The 14,648-nt window shown below is 44.6% G+C and overlaps 1 long non-coding RNA gene, 1 other non-coding gene and 1 pseudogene across 2 annotated transcripts; 1 reads left to right on the top strand and 2 right to left on the bottom strand.

Moving 5' to 3' along the window:
• Positions 1-5,981: 5,981 nt before the first annotated feature.
• Positions 5,982-6,163, bottom strand: LOC120036123. The gene has a single exon (XR_005474414.1). It is a non-coding gene; the product is annotated as a U2 spliceosomal RNA (small nuclear RNA).
• Positions 6,164-6,770: 607 nt separating this feature from the next.
• LOC120036124 lies at positions 6,771-6,971 on the bottom strand (annotated as a pseudogene).
• Positions 6,972-11,250: 4,279 nt separating this feature from the next.
• On the top strand, positions 11,251-14,573 carry LOC120036121. The gene is made up of 3 exons (XR_005474412.1): positions 11,251-11,478; positions 11,617-11,690; positions 13,667-14,573. It is a non-coding gene; the product is annotated as an uncharacterized LOC120036121 (long non-coding RNA).
• Positions 14,574-14,648: the final 75 nt, after the last annotated feature.

The following is a 14,648-nucleotide window of genomic DNA, read 5'->3' as shown; positions in this document are numbered from 1 at the left end:
ATACCAAACGCCCGTCTAACATGACACGACGCCAAACGCCCGTCTAACATGACGCGACACCAAACGCCCGTCTAACATGACGCGACACCAAACGCCAGTCTAACATGACGCGATACCAAACGCCAGTCTAACATGACGTGATACCAAACGCCCGTCTAACATGACGCTATACCAAACGCCCGTCTAACATGACGCGATACCAAACGCCCGTCTAACATGACGCGATACCAAACGCCCGTCTAACATGACGCGATACCAAACGCCCGTCTAACATGACGCGATACCAAACGCCCGTCTAACATGACGCGACGCCAAACGCCCGTCTAACATGACGCGACACCAAACGCCCGTCTAACATGACGCGACACCAAACGCCCGTCTAACATGACGCGACGCCAAACGCCCGTCTAACATGACGCGACGCCAAACGCCCGTCTAACATGACGCGACGCCAAACGCCCGTCTAACATGACGCGACGCCAAACGCCCGTCTAACATGACGCGACACCAAACGCCCGTCTAACATGACGCGACGCCAAACGCCCGTCTAACATGACGCGATGCCAAACGCCCGTCTAACATGACGCGATACCAAACGCCCGTCTAACATGACGCGATACCAAACGCCCGTCTAACATGACGCGATACCAAACGCCCGTCTAACATGACGCGATACCAAACGCCCGTCTAACATGACGCGATACCAAACGCCCGTCTAACATGACGTGACGCCAAACGCCCGTCTAACATGACGCGACACCAAACGCCCGTCTAACATGACGCGATACCAAACGCTAAACGCCCGTCTAACATGACGCGACGCCAAACGCCCGTCTAACATGACGCGATGCCAAACGCCCGTCTAACATGACGCCAAACATTCGCCAAACGCCCGTCTAACATGACGCGACGCCAAACGCCCGTCTAACATGACGCGATACCAAACGCCCGTCTAACATGACGCGACGCCAAACGCCCGTCTAACATGACGCGATACCAAACGCCCGTCTAACATGACGCGACGCCAAACGCCCGTCTAACATGACGCGATGCCAAACGCCCGTCTAACATGACGCGATACCAAACGCCCGTCTAACATGACGCGATGCCAAACGCCCGTCTAACATGACGCGACACCAAACGCCCGTCTAACATGACGCGATACCAAACGCCCGTCTAACATGACGCGATACCAAACGCCCGTCTAACATGACGCGATGCCAAATGCCCGTCTAACATGACGTGACGCCAAACGCCCGTCTAACATGACGCGATACCAAACGCCCGTCTAACATGACGCGATACCAAACGCCCGTCTAACATGACACGATACCAAACGCCCGTCTAACATGACGTGATAACGTATTGATAGCCTATACAAAACACAGCTGAATATAAAATGGCCAGTAACGGGACACTTTTTTTGGAGCCTAAAATGAAGAATATTGGCACACAATTTTAGGAATAGACCCCCTACGGCAGTTGAGAGGTGACAAATTCGGACCGAACAGCTAGCATGAAGGCTAAAAAATGGCTTTGAAAAAATACGATTTCAGCCAATAGGGAGAAAGAAGTATCTAACAAAATAAGTAAATTATGGCATTCAAGTATCATAAACTATTTACTTATAAATAGTTTATAAAAACATCTGGGTACATTTGTGGGAAAATCTAACTTGCTCAACTTTTAATTTGGTAACTAGTGACTTTACATCTGACTAGAATTACATCCAATATTAGTGCTGAGCGATTAGTGCTTTTTGAGGTCTCTTCGTTTTCGGTTATATTATTTAAAAAATGATCACGTTTTTTCGATTTTGTCTTTCATTATTTGGGTTGAATGCTGCAACACAGAATAAAACAATTAATACAAGTCCCATGATGGTAGTGACTGTCCATTACTGCTGATCACTTATTAACCATCATTTATTCACATTAAATTGACTTTAATAAAATATTACATTTGTTTTATTTGGGGACTTTATTATTTCATATAAAGCTGCTGCATATGCTGTCTGACATCACTATTTTGTAGTTCTTCAAAGTAAATAAAAAGTTTCTGAATACCAACTATCAATCACAAACTATCAATGATGTATTTTCAGGTAGAGATACCTCACGAAGCAACCGCTGCTCTCTATATCCCCTCACCATCGCTCATTCTTCTGCCTCTTCTGCAGCAGGCATAAAAGAAACACAGACCGGACAAGTAAATGCGCAATGGCTTATGGTCATTGTAGTTAATTACCACGTTTTATGCGCTAAAACATAACTGAGGGAAGTAGGGGTGCTGAGTGTGCTATAGCATCCCCTGAAAAATCAGGAATAAAATAGTAATAATTTAAAATAATGCCACAAAAGTAGTGCACTGGGCCTTTACAATCCCTTAATTAGCGGACCGATATAGCCGTCTGTAGTACGGGCAAAAAAATACATGAGCTCAATTATGTAGAATATATGCCTGTTGGAAACTACAACTCCCTACTACATCGTACAGTTCAGGCTGGATCTGAAGTATCTCTAGAGAAACTACAACTCCCTACTACATCGTACAGTTCAGGCTGGATCTGAAGTATCTCTAGAGAAACTACAACTCCCTACTACATCGTACAGTTCAGGCTGGATCTGAAGTATCTCTAGAGAAACTACAACTCCCTACTACATCGTACAGTTCAGGCTGGATCTGAAGTATCTCTAGAGAAACTACAACTCCCTACTACATCGTACAGTTCAGGCTGGATCTGAAGTATCTCTAGAGAAACTACAACTCCCTACTACATCGTACAGTTCAGGCTGGATCTGAAGTATCTCTAGAGAAACTGTGCGATGTGTGCATTAAGCTCACAGAAGAAAAAAAAATATATACAGTGGGGAGAACTTTCTGCTTTTCTGATGTATCAAATACTTATGTCATGCAATAAAATGCAAATTAATTACTTAAAAATCATACAATGTGATTTTCTGGATTTTTGTTTTAGATTCCGTCTCTCACAGTTGAAGTGTACCTATGATAAAAAATTACAGACCTCTACATGCTTTGTAAGTAGGAAAACCTGCAAAATCGGCAGTGTATCAAATACTTGTTCTCCCCACTGTACATACGAAATGGAGTTCAAATAATTCAACTGATGTCAGTCAATTAGTATTTTAAAAAACGAAAAATAACCGTAAATTCGGTTAAATCGCTCAGCACTATCCAATATGGACGAGTCAAAAGTCAAGTTTCCTTACCCAGAGGATTCTTTGGCTGCACATCTTTTCACTTCCTCCACTTCCTGCAGGTTGTGCTCTTTCTCCGTCCATAGTGCCACCTCGTGATCATCTACAAAAAGAGGGAGTGGACAAGGAAGGACACCGATTATTACGATTTGAATTTGATTTGGGTAAAAAACACATCCAGTAAGATGTCCATTGTATTCCCAGTGGATAGCACTTAAAATGTTTGAATTAAAACACGTTTTTCCCCCCTAGTGGTTCTCGAAATAGGAATGCTTTCTGTCACCTGCTATCCTAAAACCTACAGGAAACGTGGCCTAAGGACCAGGAGCCAGGGGTTGATTTGGGATTCAACAGGGAGTTTTGTTACCTTTGAGGTGCTGCATGGAGGCCTTGTTCTCCTTGACTGTGGCCTGTAGCTGTCTGCAGGCATTCTCTAGATGCTTCCGGAGGTCCTGACTCTTCTTCTGCAACTCAGACACGGTCTCAGCACACTGCTTCCCACAACCACCCTCTTCTCTCTTGTGATCAGTGGAGCCTGAATCGATAGAAGAACATATTTAAATCATACTTAGGGTTTGCTCTCACACCTGGCATTTTATTTATTTCTTTACCCTTTTTTTCTCCCCAATTTCGTGGTTTCAAATTGGAAGTTAGTCTTGTCTAGTCGCTGCAACTTCCGTACGGACTCGGAGAGAGGACGGTCGAGAGCCGTGCGTCCTCCGAAACACGACCCAACCAAGCAGCACTGCTTCTTGACACAATGCTCGCTTAACCCGGAAACCAGCCGTACCAATGTGTCAGAGGAAACACCGTACAGCTGGTGACCGTGTCAGCGTGCATGCGCCCAGCCCGCCACAGGAGTCGCTAGAGCGCGATGGGACAAGGACATCCCTGCCCGGACAAACCTTCCCCTAACCCGGACGACGCTGGGCCAATTGTGCACAGCTCCATGGGTCTCCCGCTCGCGGCCGGCTGCGACAGAACCTGGGCTCGAACCCAGAATCTCTAGTGGCACAGCTAACACTGCGATACAGTGCCTTAAACCACTGAGCCACTCTGGAGGTGTGCTTCTGCCATTGTATCTATTCTACTAATTGCAGGGATCACTCTCTATGCACTCACTGTACTCTACATTTCTTTGGATAACAGTGTCTGTTAAGTGGCAAATTATTCTATACATAGAAGACTTGAGAAGAAACACACTATGAATCTGGTTGAGTTCTTTCTCATGGTGCTCCTGATGTTCCTTCAGCACCCGGCCGAACTCCTCCTCACTGATCTGGAGAGGGAGAACAATACGGCCATAAAATACACTGTTAGTCAGGTCAACACAGCCTTCATAATACACTGTTAGTCAGGTCAACACAGCCTTCATAATACACTGTTAGTCAGGTCAACACAGCCTTCATAATAAACTGTTAGTCAGGTCAACACAGCCTTCATAATACACTGTTAGTCAGGTCAACACAGCCTTCATAATACACTGTTAGTCAGGTCAACACAGCCTTCATAATACACTGTTAGTCAGGTCAACACAGCCTTCATAATACACTGTTAGTCAGGTCAACACAGCCTTCATAATACACTGTTAGTCATTGATGTTTATGGTATTTTGTCATTCTTGCCCATCCTTGTACCCAGTTGACAAATGTTTTAAAAATGCCTTAAGTCCTCAATGGCACTGTCCATGCAGCGAACACACACTGGAGTCATAATACCCAGAAACAAGGAAATGTTTCCAATTGTTTTTCCACCATTCATTTTTCTCATAGGGAATTTTTCCTCCCAATGGCCTTATCATACAAGGCTCTACAGACAGATTTAAAAATACATGGGCTATTTTTGCGTTGATGGTGTATGTATTGAAGCCAGGTGTAACCTAGTGGTTAGAGCTTTGGACTAGTAACTGTAAAGGTTGCAAGATCGAATCCTCAAGCTGACAAGGTAAAACATCTGTCGTTCTGCCCCTGAACCCACTGTTCCTAGGTGGGTGGGTCATTGTAAATAAGAATTTGTTCTTAACTGACTTGCCTAGTTAAATAACATTTTTTTAAAGTGGTTCAACATTTAAGTGTATTTTATTGACAACATAGAACAGCTTGTACAAGGCGACGGTCGGTGGAAGTCTGGCGCCACCAAGTGGACAATTTGTTTTGTTCCCTTGTGGCGGCAGTGCTTCCAGAGATAGTTTATAAAAATGGCCCGCCGGGACCTTGGGTGTTGTGGGGGACCCTTCACCTGGGGTCGAGGCCCCATTTCTTCTGTATCGCCCCAGAGCATCCGTGACTACCATGGCCACTGCCTGGAGGGTGGTCTCTACTCGTTTCGCTACCAGCAGGTTGCGGGAGGACCACAGTGCGTCCTTCAGACACGTGAGGGTGGGCCAGAGCTTTGTGGAGGCCTTCGGCCCACCCCATAACAGGACGAGCTGGGGCGTTAGGTCTTCCCCTGCTGGCAGACATGAGATCAGGGCCTGTTTTCTTCCACAGGTCCCTGGCGGGTCTCCCAGAGAACATATATTTTCTTTTGGAAAAGTTTTATTGTTGCATTTCCTTTGAAAACAGCTCATATATATTTTTGTACATCATTTTATACACATAAAAACGGCATTAAAGCATCAAAAACTATTTACATTTGTTTTGATTAAATGGGTGACTGACCACTATCTAGTGACATAGACTTGCTTAATTAAACGCAATATCCATCATGATTCTAATAAACGAACCATCCGGTTGGCTTCGTCTGCTTTTTCTTTACAACGGCAGGGGGTGCACCGTTCCTGGAGGTACTGCAATACCAGGTCGATGCGTGGAGTGGACGGAGCAAGCCCCTATTCCATCTCCCTATTCCAAAAATCAATTTAATATATGGTCCCCAGATAGGGGACGTATCAGATATTAAACTGATAAGAACAGATTTTTTTTTTTTTTTTTGGGAAAAAGAATTTTTATTTACATTTCTCATTGAAATACAATTACAAAATCAGTGCATTACATGACATCGATTCATAAAAACAGTATCCAAAAGTAGTGTAACAATATAACAATAGCAAGACTACTCAAAAAAAGCTGTTCTGCATAACCTGACCAGTATTATTACATTCAAGTTTAACTTGCCTCTAACAATCTCCAAAAAACAATACAAAGAATTCTATAAATACAAACATATACATATACCAAAGTGAATTCTGAATAAACCTCAGTGTATATCAAATATGTACAAAGGCTTAGCCTACATTTCAATTGGCTCTAAAAACATTTACAGTGAAGGGTAAACCCCTTTCCACCTCTGTTTCACTGATACAATGCCCCACTTATCTATTTCGAATTGTATTCTTTTCCAAATGTCCTGTTTTATAAATTCAACTAATCCCGTCGGTGACCACTTGAGGGTGTCATTGACCGCACCACATCTGGCCTCCCAAAGTTTGGTCTTGATAAGGGACACCAGAGTCACTAATGCTAATAATTGCACCCTTTCCACATTTTTTAGTTCAAGTTTGGCTACCCCTTCATAATCAATGTTTTTTAAAATCTCAAAAAATAGTTTAATTTTTCTCCAAACCAATTTGGCAAAAGAACATTCCCATAAAACATGGGGAATTGTTTCAATTGCAAAACAATTGTCCCTGGGACAAAATTTATTCAGGGTCAAATTATGATCATATAATGTTGATCTGACCGGAAGACGTCTGTGTAAAACAAGCCAATTAAAATACTACACTTGATCTTAGCCAAAAGGCCGAGAAGCGATACCGCAATGCTTTCGGGAGGAAGGTGCCGTTCTCAGACACGTCAAATCCGGAAACGCTTACAGCAAAATGAGCTCTGTAAACTTTACATCAAATATCAAAGATTATGATGCTGTTAAAAAATGGTGACATATTTCGGGATTTGATCAACGTCGGGAAAAGACACTTTTCACTGATACAAAGTAACACATTGGTAGGATACAGTCACGCGGTCATCTGCCCTCCAATCGGAAACTAGACAAATCCTTATTGAGTTAAAACCAGATTTACAGCTAAATTGGAATATTATTCTATCAAATAGGGGTTGGATAAATAATTTGTAGATAATAAAACGGACATAACATTTGATCTTTTATAAAATATCTCGGGAAGCGTTGATGCCACAAGGGAACTAAAATAATTGTCCACTTGGTGGCGCCAGACTTCCACCGACCGTCGCCTTGTACAAGCTGTTCTATGTTGTCAATAAAATACACTTGAATGTTGAACCACTTGACTTCAATACATACATCATCCACGCAAAAATAGCCTATGTATTTTTAAATCTGTCTATAGAGCCTTGTATGATAAGGCCATTGTGAGGAGGCCTTTATAAAGTTGCCCTCCTAAATTATTAGAGGCCAAACTTCAACGATGTCCATGGCATTGGACTGCAGTGAGAGCTAGACCGACAGTGCGGCCTACAGAGTGGTCCCGGCCTGTGGTCCTGGCTGCCTAAATGTGTGCTCAGCACAATAAACTTTTGCAAACATGACACTGTTGAGGCATACTATTACAATTAGGCTTACTCAGTCACTACAACAAACTTCATTCATATCATGCACATAAAATGCTATTTACACACAAAATACTGTATATTGATGAATTAAAACTACACTGGTTTGATTCATTCTGAAAGTTAGGTTTAGGCTACTACATCATACTAAAATGTTCACTATACCCATCATGAGGTTTCTCCTAGCCTAATTAAACAGCAGCAGTAAAATAACAATAGTGAGGCTATATACAGGGGGTACCGGCACAGAGTCAATGTGCGGGGGCACCGGTTAGTTGAGGTAATATGTACATGTAGGTAGAGTTAAAGTGACTATGCATAAATCAGAAACAGAGAGTAGCAGCAGCGTAGAAGTAGGGGGTCCATGACCGGGGTCAATGATGCCCACTGCATTAGACACACTACTAATCGCCCAACATCAGTGCCCGACCTCACTAATGCTCTTGTGGCTGAATGGAAGCAAGTCCCCCGCAGCAATGTTCCAACATCTTGTGGAAAGCCTTCCCAGAAGAGTGGAGGCTGTTATAGCAGCAAAGGGGGGACCAACTCCATATTAATGCCTTCCCAGAAGAGTGGAGGCTGTTATAGCAGCAAAGGGGGGACCAACTCCATATTAATGCCTTCCCAGAAGAGTGGAGGCTGTTATGACAGCAAAGGGGGGACCAACTCCATATTAATGCCTTCCCAGAAGAGTGGAGGCTGTTATAGCAGCAAAGGGGGGACCAACTCTATATTAATGCCCATGATTTTGGAATGAGATGTTCAACGAGCAGGTGTCCACATACTTTTGTTCATGTAGTGTATGTTGAATGATAAATATTTAAGGCTGACAGTCTACACGTATTACAGATAAATAGAAAGCTTTACAGAGAATCTGAGATTTATATTGCAAAATGTCTGGTTTAAGAATCAAGAGTTTTAGACATTGTCAACACCAGTTACCTGTGGAAAGCTTCATATTGTAATGACCTGACTAGATCATAAAGGAACAATTGTCCAGACAGAGGTTTGAGTTTACGAATTGACGGTTTATTAACCTAACTTTACACAGGCTACTGTTTGGCCGAAGCCCACGCCAAATAAATGAAAGATAACCCACAAGCCAACCGTGACCTTCTCTTGTGAAGCCCAGACGTAATAGGGAGAACGAAGGTTAAACCTGGTCTTAACTTCCAATGCTCCACCCCCCTGCCCAACCCCCCTCCACACCACTCCGCCAACCACCACGATGCCCGGCATCAGAACATTCCAGGCATTCCCGTGATTGGCAGATAGCAGGTTGATTGGCATGTCGGACCCCTCGAACACTGGGTACTGGTCAGTACAAAACAACCACCTACTAGCCTAACACATAACACACAGCTGTCTGTGCGGGTCGCTACACAGCCCCCCCCCACCACAAAGTCCCTCGTCCCCGAGGGAACAAACAAAGTCTCTGAAGCGACCCGGAGGTCTCCTTTGCCTGCGTGGCCGTGATGGTCGCAGAGTGCACCTCTGGGAACCAGGGGATGAAGGATATGGGGGACAAGGAAGCGGGAACGGGTAATACGGTGACACAGGGAGAGAGACGGGGGGAGTGGGCTGTCTGGAGAATGTCATTGCCAGAAAGGGGAATTGTGGGGGTCCCTGGGGTTTGGGGAGAAGAGGCCCATCTGTATGGGGCTAACCTGTCCCGGTGCAGTGCCACCTTTCTCCCCCTGGGAGGAAGCTGCACCCGGTAAACAACCTCCCCTACCCTCTCCAGGACGCTGCAGGGTCCCACCCAGTGACTGTCCAACTTGGGGCATCTGCCTTTTTTCCTTAGGGGGCTGTAGACCCAGACCAGCTCCCCAGCCACAAAGTGCCTTCCCCGGGTGTGCACGTCATAGTTCCTCTTCTGCCTCACACCTGCATTCACCAGTCCAACCTGGCACAATATCTGGCCTTACCAGGGTTACTGTGGACCCATTGTCCACCAGGGCAGAGCAGGGTACCCCCTCCACAGTGACAGGGACATGACAAAAGTCCCCAACACAGGTCCGGCCCACCACAACAACAGGCGCCATCCGCTTGCCCTCGTCTGCTTCTGGGGGAAGTGGAGCCATCCCCGTCTGTGCCGGTGGGCTCCTCCTGAAGAAGATGGTGGTTGGGATAGAAAACCAGGGGTCCACACTACCCGGTCTATGCGGACCCCGAGCCATTCCCTGAGCTCTGGGGGACATGGGGCAATCCCGGCGCAGATGGCCTGGCTGGCCACAACCCCAGCAGACCCTGGGACCAGGGCGTGTGTTTCGCGCCGCCTGTAGCGACACAGCACGAATGAGTTCTGTCATTTCAGCCACCCATGCAGGCTTTTCCAGCTCCGGGCTGCTCTGCCCCCCCAGCTCGCACAGAGGGTCTGTCTCCCTGCACCCCCACCAAAGCCCCAGCCCACACCAGCTCCCTCTCCAAAGCCATCTCCAAGGCTATCTGCAATGACTCAGGATGAGCCAGCTGGGTCTGTATGCGCAGCTCCGTAGGAGAGAGCGCCTGTATGAACTGGTCCCGTGCTAGCTCGCTCTGCACGGAGGGGGGCATGTGAGCATATGCTCGCCGAGAGAGGCTCTCAATGTCATTAGGTAGCACCCGTAGAGGCTCTCCAGGCTGCCTGCGTCTATTACTCAGTTCGGAGCGCAGTAGCCCGGGCTGTACACACTGTCCATAGCGCCTCCTCAGTGCTCCCACTCAAGCACCATAATCACGTCTGTACTCGGGGCTAATCAATATCAAACAGGCCAGAACATCATCCGTGAGGCATAAAGCCAACTGCAGTGCCCTATCTTCATTCGACCACCCCCTAAAATGAGCTAACAGTTCAAACTGAGCATGAAAAGCTTCCCAATCCGCCTTACCGGAATACTTCGGGGTCTTAACAGATACGGACGCAGCTGGGAACTGGGCGCCGCCATGTTTGTTTACATCCTGAGCCCCAGATTCCTCGTCCCGCCGCGTCGACGTCACACCTTCCGTCCGCCCACCAGAATCCGCGCGAAGCACAGTCGACGAAGCGCTCATGCCCGCTAGTAGCTAGCCACAGAAGTCAGCTAGCTAGCTGGCTAACTTTTATCAACGTTTTTACTTCTGACACCAATGTAATGACCTGACTAGATCATAAAGGAACAATTGTCCAGACAGAGGTTTGAGTTTACGAATTGACGGTTTATTAACCTAACTTTACACAGGCTACTGTTTGGCCGAAGCCCACGCCAAATAAATGAAAGATAACCCACAAGCCAACCGTGACCTTCTCTTGTGAAGCCCAGACGTAAGAGGGAGAACAAAGGCTGAACCTGGTCTTAACTTCCAATGCTCCACCCCCCTGCCCAACCCCCCTCCACGCCACTCCGCCAACCACCACGATGCCCGGCATCAGAACATTCCAGGCATTCCCGTGATTGGCAGATAGCAGGTTGATTGACATGTCGGACCCCGCGAACACTGGGTACTGGTCAGTACAACACAACCACCTACTAGCCTAACACATAACACACAGCTGTCTGTGCGGGTCGCTACAATATCATGGTGCTCAAATCATTTTCCCTTCTCAAATCAGGTGTCGTCAACAACGTCAAAGGAATTGATGCTATAAGCCCGTATTCTAAAGATGAGTTCACAGCGTTTGAAAAGTTGTTAAAAGACAAGATATCCCCATTTGAGAGTTCCATACACTATTCCCGGCTTCCTAGAGTCCTTGTTTCGAGACCTCTGTCTCTCACGTAAGTATTGATTTAATAATATACCGTTTGAAAAGTAACCAATGTTATTGTTCATGCATCTCAACGGTCAGTGGGGCCTGTATTATGTCCCTGTATTGTATGAAATAATGTTTTAACTGTGCACCTCTTATGTTACAGTGGAGGTGGAGGACTTGAAAAAAGTCAGCAACTCCCTCACAGTCTTACTAAGTGAAAAACAGAAACAGGAAAAGGTTTGTTTTTTCATTTTATTTAAATGACAGACAAGTATTGACATTTATCACCAGTACACATGGTCTACTTAGACCGGTATTCAGTCTTGTCCGGGTCATGTTCATTAGGCATCAAACGGAAGAAAACAGACTGGAACAGTACTACCTGGAGTTGGGTGCCCTAATGGAAATTATGCAACAACAAAAAATAATTACTGTCATAAGACAATACTAATCATCCCTCTTTGTTTCCAACAGCAGCTGAATAAAGGACAATAATAATCATCCCTCTTTGTTTCCAACAACAGCTGAATAAAGGACAATACTAATCATCCCTCTTTGTTTCCAACAGCAGCTGAATAAAGGACAATACTAATCATCCCTCTTTGTTTCCAACAGCAGCTGAATAAAGGACAATACTAATCATCCCTCTTTGTTTCCACCAGCAGCTGAATAAAGGACAATACTAATCATCCCTCTTTGTTTCCACCAGCAGCTGAATAAAGGACAATACTAATCATCCCTCTTTGTTTCCAACAGCAGCTGAATAAAGGACAATACTAATCATCCCTCTTTGTTTCCAACAGCAGCTGAATAAAGGACAATACTAATCATCCCTCTTTGTTTCCAACAGCAGCTGAATAAAGGACAATACTAATCATCCCTCTTTGTTTTCAACAGCAGCTGAATAAAGGACAATACTAATCATCCCTCTTTGTTTCCAACAGCAGCTGAATAAAGGACAATACTAATCATCCCTCTTTGTTTCCAACAGCAGCTGAATAAAGGACAATACTAATCATCCCTCTTTGTTTCCAACAGCAGCTGAATAAAGGACAATACTAATCATCCCTCTTTGTTTCCAACAGCAGCTGAATAAAGGACAATACTAATCATCCCTCTTTGTTTCCAACAGCAGCTGAATAAAGGACAATACTAATCATCCCTCTTTGTTTCCAACAGCAGTTGAATAAAGGACAATACTAATCATCCCTCTTTGTTTCCAACAGCAGCTGAATAAAGGACAATACTAATCATCCCTCTTTGTTTCCAACAGCAGCTGAATAAAGGACAATACTAATCATCCCTCTTTGTTTCCAACAGCAGCTGAATAAAGGACAATACTAATCATCCCTCTTTGTTTCCACCAGCAGCTGAATAAAGGACAATACTAATCATCCCTCTTTGTTTCCACCAGCAGCTGAATAAAGGACAATACTAATCATCCCTCTTTGTTTCCACCAGCAGCTGAATAAAGGACAATACTAATCATCCCTCTTTGTTTCCAACAGCAGCTGAATAAAGGACAATACTAATCATCCCTCTTTGTTTCCAACAGCAGCTGAATAAAGGACAATACTAATCATCCCTCTTTGTTTCCAACAGCAGCTGAATAAAGGACAATACTAATCATCCCTCTTTGTTTCCAACAGCAGCTGAATAAAGGACAATACTAATCATCCCTCTTTGTTTCCACCAGCAGCTGAATAAAGGACAATACTAATCATCCCTCTTTGTTTCCAACAGCAGCTGAATAAAGGACAATACTAATCATCCCTCTTTGTTTCCACCAGCAGCTGAATAAAGGACAATACTAATCATCCCTCTTTGTTTCCAACAGCAGCTGAATAAAGGACAATACTAATCATCCCTCTTTGTTTCCAACAGCAGCTGAATAAAGGACAATACTAATCATCCCTCTTTGTTTCCAACAGCAGCTGAATAAAGGACAATACTAATCATCCCTCTTTGTTTCCAACAGCAGCTGAATAAAGGACAATACTAATCATCCCTCTTTGTTTCCAACAGCAGCTGAATAAAGGACAATACTAATCATCCCTCTTTGTTTCCAACAGCAGCTGAATAAAGGACAATACTAATCATCCCTCTTTGTTTCCAACAGCAGCTGAATAAAGGACAATACTAATCATCCCTCTTTGTTTCCAACAGCAGCTGAATAAAGGACAATACTAATCATCCCTCTTTGTTTCCAACAGCAGCTGAATAAAGGAAAGAAGAAAAAGAAAGGCGTGGTTCCTGCCGGAGGGATGAAGTCCAAGATGAAGGATGACCTAGCGGACTACGGCGAGTTCGATGGAGGTTACGTACAAGACTACGAGGACTTCATGTGACGTGACATCAACCGAGTGCTACAAAATAATGCTGCAAAATAATACAAAATGTTACTATAAAGTAATTTAAGGCTAGGAAGTATTGAAGCCACACAGGTCAATGTGTGAACATAGGCCCATATACTGCTGAAATGAATATGATGTAACCATAGTCTTAACTGTTAGTGTATTTTAATGGAGAAATGATGGCGCTGAAAATAATAATAAAATAAAATAATCTGTTATGTAGCATTTCAACGAATAGCCGTAGGGTACTCCGTGTCAATTAGAAAACAAGGCGCTGACCCTTTCATCATGGGCCTGTGTTCACAAAGCGTCTGAGTAGATATGCTGATCTAGGATCAGGTGCCCACCTTCTTATTCATTATGATCAGAAAAGGCTCAACTGATCCTAGAGCCACACTGCTACGCTGAGAACCCAGTATCATCACTTCCACTGAGTTGAAGCAACAATGATTCTAGGCCTCCTAGGCATTTCTAGTCGATCGTCAAACATTTCTGTAAAGAAAACAACGATAAAGTCTTGTTCCTATTTTTTTTTAAATTACGTCTTGGGCTGTTGGTGGTAGGTGCAGTCAATTCAGCTTCCCTGCGCGCCGGGTAGGCAAACTGTTGCCTTTTCATGTGTCTGAAGGTACAAACTCTGCCTTCCCAGTGGGCCTGGAGAGGAAATCAAGTGCACTATGCATCACTGGCCAACCACAATGCTCAGTTTGCCGAGTCTGCAGTAACGTAGCAGGCAATAAAAAAAGATACGGCAAAATTGATACTGTGAGATTTCAAAACGTTTAAAACCATGACTAGAGAAAGAGCTGCTGTTTTTATGAGTGAGTTCATGTTTAAGTTC

Source organism: Salvelinus namaycush, unplaced genomic scaffold, assembly GCF_016432855.1.
Source record: "Salvelinus namaycush isolate Seneca unplaced genomic scaffold, SaNama_1.0 Scaffold1212, whole genome shotgun sequence".
NCBI lineage: Eukaryota > Metazoa > Chordata > Actinopteri > Salmoniformes > Salmonidae > Salvelinus > Salvelinus namaycush.
The sequence above is the reverse complement of the archived record's forward strand: the minus strand, read 5'-3'. Positions and strand labels throughout refer to the sequence as shown.